Here is an 11,888-nt window from a genome sequence, read left to right on the forward strand (position 1 = left end):
AGAGGATAATTACGATACTGTGATGCTTTTTGCCATACATCAACATGAATCGGCATGGGGATATGTCCCCTCCCTCTTGAGCCCCTCTGATTTTTTTTAAAATCACAAAATGTCTCAAGTCTTTCTAGTCTTACCAAAAAAAGTACACAAGTAAAAGAAGTAATAAAGAGTGATTCTGAGAGGAATGGGCCAAGGCAGGAGTATACAGGTAGAGTCAATGGGTACTGATAAAATTCTCATTTTTAACTTTGAGCTGGAATCATAGTTGTTTGATTTTATTATTATACTCACAACTTACAATTTCATTACATATATTCTTCTGTATAGAACAAATGTTATATAATAAAGAATTTTAAGTGAATTGAAAGTTCAGTGAGTTCCGCAGCAATAAAAAAGCTAGAGTCAGAGAATATTCAATATCTGCAAGGAGATTCTGTCCAAAATCAAAGATGTTATGTGTAATTCCACTTCCTAAATGCCGCCAGAAAACATATTTGCATTTTGGATTTTATAATCAGTTCAGTTCAGCCGCTCAGTGCTGTCCGACTCTTTGCGACCCCATGAATTGCAGCACGCCAGGCCTCCCTGTCCATCACCAACTCCTGGAGTTTACTCAAACTCACGTCCATCGAGTCGGTGATGCCATCCAGCCATCTCATCCTCTGTCATCCCCTTCTCCTCCTCCCCTAATCCCTCCCAGAATCAGAGTCTTTTCCAATGAGTCAACTCTTCACATGAGGTGGCCAAAGTACTGGAGTTTCAGCTTTAGCATCAGTCCTTCCAAAGAACACCCACGACTGATCTCCTTTAGAATGGACTGGTTGGATCTCCTTGCAGTCCAAGGGACTCTTAAAGTCAGTAAGCTAGTGGAAAAAGAGTATAGCTTTACCTCTTGTTGTTGTTTAGTCGCTAAGATGTGTCTGACTCTTTTACCACCCCATGGATTGTAGCCCTCCAGTGTCCTCTGTCCATGGGATTTCCCAGGCAACAGCACTAGAGTGCATTGCCATTTCCTTCTCCAGAAAATCTTCCACACCTAGGGATCAAACCTGTGTCCCCTGCGTTGGCAGGCAGATTCTTTACCACTGAGCCACCAAGGAAGCCCAGCTTTATCTCTGGACATCAGTAAATTGCTAAATTAGGTATCTCATACAATTGTACTTATTTCAGGGTCACAGAAAAGTCTGATCTTCATCAGGCACATTGAAACAACTTGGGTGATGGTATCAAAGGACATCAGGCAATGGAATGGTCTCAGGCTTGGGAGAGGCAGTCTATAAACTGCAGCCCTCCACAGTGAGTGACTAATTTCTTAAACATTCTTGTGAATTGTTTGAAAAAAGAAATATACTTCTCTTAACTAAATGTACATGATTTAATAATAAATTAGCAGGGTTTCTAGAATAAAAATTTGTCATGTTCTAATTGGGAAATAAAACCAACCAATGCAATGATCTGTTCCCAAAGCAGGGTGCAAATAACCTGAGGTCAGTCAGCCTTGAGAGCCAGACAGACTGCCTAGTTCTGTTTCTCTGCAGAGCCTTGACTAATACAATAGTTCATAGGAACACTGTCAGGGCTTAACGAGAAAATGCATGCAGTACACTTAGCACAAAGTCTTAATAAGTAGCAGTTACTAATATGAGAAGATACCAATAGTGATACAACTATTAGCAATGGTAGGGCCATTTACTGACTTTCTATTCCACGCTAGATTCTTGACTTACCCAATACGATATTTTTGCTCCTTTTGTTTGCGGATTCTTTACCAACTGAGCTATCAGGGAAGCCTGACTTATCTTACAAATTGTGTGTAATTCATAAAGTAGGGTGGTAAATAAAGAGACAATGACCACAGTGAAACTGAAAGCATAAGCTGAGGAGAGGTCAGTTGCAGCTTTTCTTCAGGGACAAGTGGAGCTGCAGGATGACCGGATTTTATTTGATATACAAATAAGGAGTAAAGCTAATGCCTATACTTCATGGAACTAAAAAGAGACAGCTACACTGTCTAGTTTAAAAACACATGCTCATACTCTGAAATTGACCACAATCTGGCACATACTCTACTATGTGGAGAAAGTGCTGCTCAACCAAACGCCCAGAGCAGATGCCTCCCGGCCTGGAGAAACAGCACTTATATCCTGTTTTAGCCTTTCTGATCCCCCAGTGAAAAGTGAAAATGTTAGTCACTCAGTCGTGTCCGACTCTATAACCCCATGGACTGTAGCCCTCCAGGCTCCTCTGTCCATGGGATTCTCCAGGCAAGAATACTGGAGTGGGTTGCCATTCCCTTCTCCAGGGGATCTTCCTGACCCAGGGATCGAACTTGGGTCTCCTGCATTGCAGGCAGATTCTTTACCATCTGAGCCACCCAGAAACCGCAAGCTTAGGTTAAACCTTGAAGGATACTCTGTTATTGGCTTCTTGCTCATTATTCTAAAATTCCTAGTGTTGACAGTAGACTTTGGTAAGATTAAAACATTACTAAGTAGGCAAATATATGAATGTATCACTAACATAATTCCCCCCAAGAAATCCTATTGCCCTGAACTTAGGCTAAAAGATTTTAAGTAATATTTCTTCACTCAAAAATATTTACTTTATGCCAGGCATCATTATAGGCCCCTATAGATGCAGTAATAAAGTAGACATGATCTCTGACTCTGTGGAGTCTAAAATCCAATGGGGGACTTCCCGCTGGTCCAGTGGCTAAGACTCCATGATCCCAATGCAGGGGGTCAGGGTTCCATCCATTGTCAGGGAACTAGACCCAACATGCTGCAACTAAGAGTTCACGGGCAACAGCTGAAGATCCCACTCACCTCAACTAAGACTCTGCTCAGCCAAAGAAATAAATTTAAAAACTCCAATGAGGAGTCAGATAACAGACAAATAAATTGCAAAACATCGGAAAATGCAGAAAAGAAGAAAACCCATGAACACAATCACTCTGACATTGCCTATCCTTTTGTGAAACCCTCTTCTAGGATGTCTGGGGCTGGGGTGTATATAGCTTTCACCCCTGTCTCTCGGTACTCTAGAATCTTAGGGAAGGAGCCCAAGGGCGTCATCACTTTCCACAGCCTGAGAACTGTAAGAAGAGAAGATAAGGAGGAAGTTTCATGGTCATGTTAGTATTTGCATACACACCAGGTAGCAGGGACTGGTACCACGACCTAGGGTAAGGCTATTCCCTGAGAGAAGGGGTTATCTTGATTCTCAGGATTTCTAGGAAGTGAATAAACTTCCCAGAGGCTGCAGGTGTAGACCAGAAAATCTTTGGGGGAACACTGAGCATTGTTCTTCCCTCTTGGAGTGAGAAAGACCATGTCCAACTGAGTGTTTACAAGACCCAGTCAGGGGTTTGATAGCATTATAGACCTTAGATGGTCAGAGTTGGAAAGTCCCTTAGAGGGCATTTTTCCATCCTCCTCACTTTATGAGGACGGAAACAGACTTAGAGAAGGGAAAAGCTCAAGTTTAAAAACTACAGACAGCGGGACCTAGTGGGCTACAGTCTATGGGGGCACAAAGAGTCAGATACGACTGAACAACTAACATCTGAGCTTCCCTGGTGGCTCAGATGGTAAAGAATCTGCCTCCAGTGCTAGAGACCTGGATTCAGTTCCTGGGTTGGGAAGATCCCCTGGAGAAGGGAATGGGAACCCACTCCAGTATTCTTGCCTGGAGAATTCCACGGACAGAGGAGCCTGGTGGGCTACAGTCCATGGAGTGGCAAAGAGTTGGACACGACTGAGCGACTAACACTTTCAGTTTCACTTAGGGCTCTGGCAAGGACTGGCTAGATAGATGCTCACCAGTCCCATTTTCTCTTCCTTAGCATAAAAGATCACATTTTCTTGCTTCCTTTGAGGTAAGATGGAGATCATGTGTTGGTGTTCTGGTCAATGGAATGTGAACAGGAGTGATAAAGTTCATTGTCCAGTTTGTCTCTGTAAAGGTCTCATATGATCCTCTGTACACTTTCTAGCTTCATTCATCAACCAGCTAAATACAGATAATCCAGCAGAGGACTCCAAGCAATCACTAGAATATGGCAGCCCCCTAAAACCACCACAAGATAGAAAAAGCTGAGATCTCTCAATCACCTGTGAAGGCAGGAACCTGAACACACCCAAACAGACTGTGACATGTATGAGAAATAAACTATTTTATAATCCATTGAGCTTTTGGAGTTGTTACAGCAACTAGTGATCTTTTGGAGAAGGCAATGGGAACCCACTCCAGTACTCTTACCTGGAAAATCCCATGGACGGTGGAGCCTGGTGGGCTGCAGTCCATGGGGTCGCGAAGAGTAGGACACGACTAAGCGACTTCACTTTCACTTTTCACTTTCATGCATTGGAGAAGGAAATGGCAACCCACTCCAGTGTTCTTGCCTGAAGAATCCCAGGGGCAGGGGAGCCTGGTAGGCTGCCATCTGTGGGGTCGCACAGAGTCAGACACGACTGAAGCGACTTAGCAGCAGCAGCAGTGATCTTTACTCTGACAAATACACTGGCAATTTGGAGACTGTGATGGTTAATTTTACTTGTCAATGTAATTGGGCCAAGGGGTGCCCAGACATTATTCTGGGTTGTCTGTGAGGGTGTTTCTGGACGAGATTAACATTTGAATTGGTGGACTGAGTACAGCAGATTTGCCATCCTATTGTATGTAGGTCTTACCCGATCAGTTGAAGACCAAAACTGAACTGAGCCAAAAGGCTCAGAGGTAATTTTGTCTTCATGATGGTGTGTGCTAGCTCATTGGTCTTCTGCTCTTGGACTGGAACTTACACTGTCAATCCTCCTGCTTCTCAGGCCTTTGCAATCAGACTGAAACTATACCAGATGTTTTCCTAGGTCTCCAGCTTGCTGACTGCTGATCTCAGGACTTTTCAGCCTCCATAATCATGAAGGCCAATTCCTTATTTATTTATGCATATGTGTGTGTGTGTGTGTGTGTGTGTGTGATGGGTTATGTTTCTCTGGAGAATCCTGACCCATACAGAGACTATATCAGTCCTCTGTCTCCCAATTCAGTGCTGTTTTTGGAAGTCAATGCTGTTTTTCACAAAACTGTATGTCTCTCTGAGAAATAGAAAGAAGATTCCCTAGGAAACTTTACATCCACTTCCCATACTTAGAACCTTCCAGTCTTGGACCAAGAGTAAAAAATAAATCTCCATGAGAACACCAGGGTATCCTGGCTCCTAAGTCGCTTCAGTCGTGTCTGACTCTGTGTGACCCCATAAGACGGCAGCTCACCAGGCTCTCCCGTCCCTGGGATTCTCCAGGCAAGAATACTGGAGTGGGTTGCCATTTCCTTCTCCAGTGCATAAAAGTGAAAGTGAAGTTGTCTCTGACTCCTAGCGATCCCGTGGATTGCAGCCTACCAGGCTCCTCCACCCATGGGACCTTCCCGGCAAGAGTACTGGAGTGGGTTGCCATTGCCTTCTTCGCAATGCACAAAGTCTAAGTTTCTGGATGCCCTGGGATGAGCTTAACCTCTGGTACCAGTGCTTGGACTACAATGTGTCTCCCAGTCTACTGTGCATTATTTCATGTACCTAACAGGAGCACATGTGCCCAGAAGTCTGTCTGTTGGAGAATTCTATCTTGATCAGTGCTCAGTTCAGTTCAGTTGCTCAGTCATGTCCGACTCTTTGCGACCCCATGAATTGCAGCACGCCAGGCCTCCCTGTCCCTCACCAACTCCCAGAGTTCACTCAGGCTCACGTCCATTGAGTCAGTGATACCATCCAGCCATCTTATCCTCTGTCATCCCCTTCTTCTCCTGCCCCCAATCCCTCCCAGAATCAGAGTCTTTTCCAATGAGTCAACTCTTCGCATGAGGTGGCCAAAGTACTGGAGTTTCAGCTTTAGCATCATTCCTTCCAAAGAAATCCCAGGGCTGATCTCCTTCAGAATGGCCTGGGTGGATAGTGCTACTACATACCTAATAATCACCTGAGACTTGAATTTTCAATCATCAAATAAAAATTAAAATTTTAATAGCATATGACTTTGCTATAATCTAATTTTTTAATTTAATAATCTATACATGGTACCAACATAAAACCACAGTCCATTAATACAAACTTATGGCCATCTACTGACTAGAATTGTTTATTCCTATCTTTTCTGAGCTACGGGCTTCCCTGGTGGCTCAGCTGATAAAGACTCTGCGAGCAATGTGGGAGACCTGGGTTCGATTCCTGGGCTGGAGAAGAGAACGGCTACCCACTCCAGTATTCTGGCCCAGAGAATTCCATGGACTGTATGGTACCTGGGGTCCCAAAGAGTCAGACACGACTGTGTGACTTTCACTTTCACTTTCTCCGAGCTACAGGTAGTGAAACAGATCACCTGATGGAGACAGATTGTCAGATGTAATGGCTAATCACAAAGATTCCATCCTTGGGCAACTGGTTAAATGGAGTAAACTGGAGTAAAAGAATAGATAGAAGAACTGTACAAAAGATCATCATGACCAAGATAATCACGATGGTGTGATCACTCACCTAGAGCCAGATATCCTGGAATGTGAAGTCAAATGAGCCTTAGAAAGCATCACTATGAACAAAGCTAGTGGAGGTGATGGAATTCCAGTTGAACTATTTCAAATCCTGAAAGATGATGCTGTGAAAGTGCTGCACTCAATATGCCAGTACATTTGGAAAACTTAGTAGAGGCCACAGGACTGGAAAAGGTCAGTTTTCATTCCAATCCCAAAGAAAGGCAATGCCAAAGAATGCTCAAACAACTGCACAGTTGCACTCATCTCACACGCTAGTAAAGTAATGCTCAAAATTCTCCAAGCCAGGCTTCAGCAGTACATGAACCGTGAACTTCCAGATGTTCAAGCTGGTTTTCGAAAAGGCAGAGGAACCAGAGATCAAATTGCCAACATCTGCTGGATCATGGAAAAAGCAAGAGAGTTCCAGGAAAACATCTATTTCTGCTTTATTGACTATGCCAAAGCCTTTGACTGTGTGGATCACAAGAAACTGTGGAAAATTCTTCAAGAGAAGGGACTACCAAACCACCTGACCTGCCTCTTGAGAAACCTATATGCGGGTCAGGAAGCAACAGGTAGAACTGGACATGGAAAAACAGGCTGGTTCCAAATAGGAAAAGGACTACGTCAAGGCTGTATATTGTCACCCTGCTTATTCAACTTATATGCAGAATACATCATGAGAAACACTGGGCTGGAAGAAATACAAGCTGGAATCAAGATTGCCGGGAGAAACATCAATAACCTCAGATATGCAGATGACACCACCCTTATGGCAGAAAGTGAACAGGAATTAAAAAGCCTCTTGATGAAAGTGAAAGAGGAGAGTGAAAAAGTTGGCTTAAAGCTCAACATTCAGCAAATGAAGATCATGGCATCTGGTCCCATCACTTCATGGGAAATAGATGGGCAAACAGTGGAAACAGTGGCAGACTTTATTTTTTGGGGCTCCAAAATCACTGCAGATGGTGACTGCAGTCATTAAATTAAAAGATGCTTACTCCTTGGAAGGAAAGTTATGACCAACCTAGATAGCATATTGAAAAGCAGAGACATTACTTTGCCAACGAAGTTCTGTCTAGTCAAGGCTATGGTTTTTCCAGTGGTCATTTATGGATGTGAAAGTTGGACTGTGAAGAAAGCTGAGCACTGAAGAATTGATGCTTTTGAACTGTGGTGTTGGAGAAGACTGTTGAGAGTCCCTTGGACTGCAAGGAGATCCAACCAGTCCATTCTAAAGGAGATCAGTCCTGGGTGTTCTTTGGAAGGACTGATGCTAAAGCTGAAACTCCAGTACTTTGGCCACCTCATGCGAAGAGTTGACTCATTGGAAAAGACTCTGATGCTGGGAGGGATTGGGGGCAGGAGGAGAAGGGGACGACAGAGGATGAGATGGCTGGATGGCATCACTGACTCGATGCACATGAGTTTGAGTAAACTCCGGGAGTTGGTGAGGGACAGGGAGGCCTGGCGTGCTGCAATTCATGGGGTTGCAAAGAGTCAGACACGACTGAGTGACTGAACTGAACTGTAGTGAACTGGATCTCTTTTCCAGAGCTTCCTAATGTTAACTGTTTTCTCAGTGAAAGGACTTAGTTGGACATACCTGAAATATACTTCTGAACTTGTCATTTTAGATGAACTGTTAGAAAAACAGGAAGAACTTAAAATCAGAGTACCTTTGAATTAAAACATTTTGAAGTTCATCTGATTCTTTATTCAAAACATTTTATTTCATATGCACTTTAGTGCCTAAACATGTGATATAACCAGTGACCACACAAAGATAAATCAGAAAGGTGGCATGCAAAAATATGAGACTGTGGTGGGACTCCCTCAGCTGAGTTAAGAACTTGTCATTCTTGTTTATTAGAGTTCCATGAATAGTAGTTTCAGTACAAGGAAAGAGGAAGTCAAGTTTGTATGAAATCTCTGGGAAGGTATGTCCAAGAATTGAAATATATATAAGTCTACCGAAAGGTAATGAAAGAATGGTTCCTGATTCTTTCAAAAGTCAGCTGATAAGAAATATCCAGTCAGCCTTCCTTACTCTAAGAACAAATAAGGAATTGCCACTGCAGCAAAAACTTATAGAGGAGTGTCAACCAGTTCTACTTCTCAAAAAGGCCTGCCTAGGAAACTGTCTAATTCATGTTAAAAGACAGAATTGAAACTATGCTTCCTAATTTACCAAAAATTAAAAAATTCTCAATGAAATTTGTATAACTAGCACCAAGGAGCAAGTCTAACTTTCTGCTTCTGCTTTTCCTCTACAGTTACAATAAATTCAGGCTTTAGAAATCCTGCAAATTAGTATCCTTCCTCGAACACCAGAAAATGAACTGGCAGAGTAAAGCAACACATAGTCTTTTGGACATAGTATTTGAGACTTTCTCCTCTCAAGTGTGTGTGGGTGTGATCAAAATGTTAGGTGCTTTAACATACATACACACACACAAAATCAAACAGTATTAGAAATTAAAATTTTGATTGGAAACTATATTTTACTCATGTCAGAAAGACTTTTAAGAAGTAAATAAATATAAAAACCAACCAAAAGGAAGGTGGTATAACTATATTAACATCAGCAATCAGAAAACATACATTCTTTTCAAGAACATATTATTTATAAAAATTGACCATGGATAAGGCTACAAAATAAATCTCAACAAATAGTATCAGAAAACTAATGTCATACAGGTCATGTTATCTCATCAAAATGTTATTAAATTATAATTCATAAAAAATTACACAAAAACATAATTAGAAATTTAAATGCACTTCTAAACAATACATCTGTCAAGTAAGAAATCTTTTTAGCTAAGATGTAGAAATATATAAAAATGTTGGGATTTGTCTTTCCCAGCAATGCAAGGATAATTTACCATTGGAAAACCTATAAATTCTCTTTTGTCATACTGACAAATTAAAGAATAAGAACTATAAGATTTAGAAACAAAATAACACATGCCTTTCTCAACAGATGCCTAAAAATCATACATTAAAATTAAATGCTCATACACACAGACATTCTTATCAAACAGTAATAGAAATTCTTAATCTGATATTTTAAGTTATCCAAACCTACCCCCAAAATCAAACTAAAATGTGAAAAATTAAAGGCATTTCCCTGGCAATTAGGAATAAGACAAGGATGCCTAATATTCTGCCCCTGCTGCTGCTGCTGCTGCTATGTCGCTTCAGTCGTGTCCAACTCTGTGCGACCCCATAGACGGCAGCCCACCAGGCTCCGCCGCCCCTGGGATTCTCCAGGCAAGATATATTTAATAGTATTGGCTATTGCAGTGAAGTCAAGAAGAGTACATTGGAAAGACTGAAACAAAGCTATAATCATTTACATATTTTATGATTACCATATACTAAAAATCTAAAATAATCTGCAACAAACTATAAAGAAGGTTTAGGGACTTCCCTGGTGGCCGAGTGATTAAGATTCCATACTGCCAATGCAGAGGGCTGAGGCCGAGGTCTCATTCTGGTCAGGGAATGATCTCACATGCTACAAGTAAGACTTCCCATGCATAAGGAAGACCCTATGGGCCACAACCAAGACCTGGGGTAGCCAAATAAATAAATTAACGAAATAAATATTAAAAAAAGGTTTAGCAAAATTGCAAAATACAAGATCAACACACAAAAACAATAATTTTGCTCCAATACACCAGCAGCAGTTAGAAAGTACAATTTTAAAAAAGAAATATGAAAGCAGTGAACCAAAGAAAGACAGAAAATTATGCCCCAAATTATAAAGCGTTATTGAAATACATAAAAGAAAACTTTAAAAACAAGCAATATACTATATTTATGGATGGGAAGCATCAACATCAAAATGGTTTCAGTTCTTCCCAATTAAATAGTAACTGCAGTATAAACAAAAATTCCAATTGAGTTTTTCACAAGCAAGAGCAAAGGACCAAAAGTAGCCAAGATATTCCTTAGGAGGATGAAATAGATGAAAGGAAAACCTTCCTTACTAACTACTAAGAGTTTATTATAAGTTTAATTGAGACACCATGGCTTTGGCTTAGAGATAGACAAAATGACCAAAGGAACAGATCAAGGAGCCCAGAGCAGAACTATATAGAAAGAGAAATTTGACATATGATGGCAAAACATCAATACATATGATGGTATTACAATCAGAGGGAAAAGAATATAATTTGCAATAAATAACGTTGGAGCGATTGGTTACCCATGCAGGAAAAAAGTGTTTAAATTAGATTTTATTTCAAATCATACACATATAAGTGGGTTAAAAAGTTAATATTATAACTAAGCATTTCAACCTTTTTAGAAGAAAATATAGGGGATAAGCTTATAATCACCAATTAGGGAAGGATTTCTTAATTAAGACATAAAAAGCATAAGCCATTAAGGAAAAGACAAACACATTTAAAAACATAAACACAAAGACAAAAACAAACAAATTCTCTCTTCAACCAAAATGAATGCAAGTTACAGTCTGGGAGACATGTGCGACATATTTAACTTAACAAGATAGTGAGTATCTGGAACACAGAAAAATTAATTGATAAAAAAGCAGCAGCCCAATCAAAAAAAAAAATGGACAAAGTACATTAACAGGCATTTCACAGAAAAGGAAACCTGCGAGGCCAAAAAACTTACGAAAAGATTCTCAACCTCACTAGGAATCAAGAAATGCAAATTACATTAACATTTCACATCCACCCAATTGGCAAACATTTTTAAAGTCTGAAAATACCAAGTGTCAGTAAAATGTGGAGCAACAGGAATTCTCTCATACTATTGATGGGAACTGGGTTCGATCCCTGGGTCGGGAAGATCCCCTGGAGAAGGAAATGGCAACCCACTCCAATATTCTTGCCTGGAGAATCCCATGGACTGTACTGTCCATGGGGTCGCAAAGAGTCGGACACGACTGAGCGGCTTCACCTCACCTCACCTCATTGATGGGAATGTAAATTGGGAGAACCGACATATCCAGCATTTCCATTCCCAGGAACATAACCTGAAGAATCCCTTTCACAAGGACATATGTAAAAGGCTGCTTGCATCAGAATTGTTTGTGATAGGGGAGAACTGGAAATAACCAAAACTGTCTCAACAGGAGAATACCTAATTAATCATTGTGTATTCATACAATGAATCCTATATGCAGCAGTTAAAATAACTGAACAAAACTGCGTGTATCAACATGGATACATTTCAAAAAACAAAGTACTAAGGGAAAAAAAAAGCAAGACGCAGGATATATACACTATGACACCATTTATAATAAGTTAAAATATACCTAACAATACCACATGTTCTTCATGGGACTCTGTATAAGTGAAGGTATACAAATATTCATGGTGATGATA

Source organism: Ovis aries, chromosome 1, assembly GCF_016772045.2.
Source record: "Ovis aries strain OAR_USU_Benz2616 breed Rambouillet chromosome 1, ARS-UI_Ramb_v3.0, whole genome shotgun sequence".
NCBI lineage: Eukaryota > Metazoa > Chordata > Mammalia > Artiodactyla > Bovidae > Ovis > Ovis aries.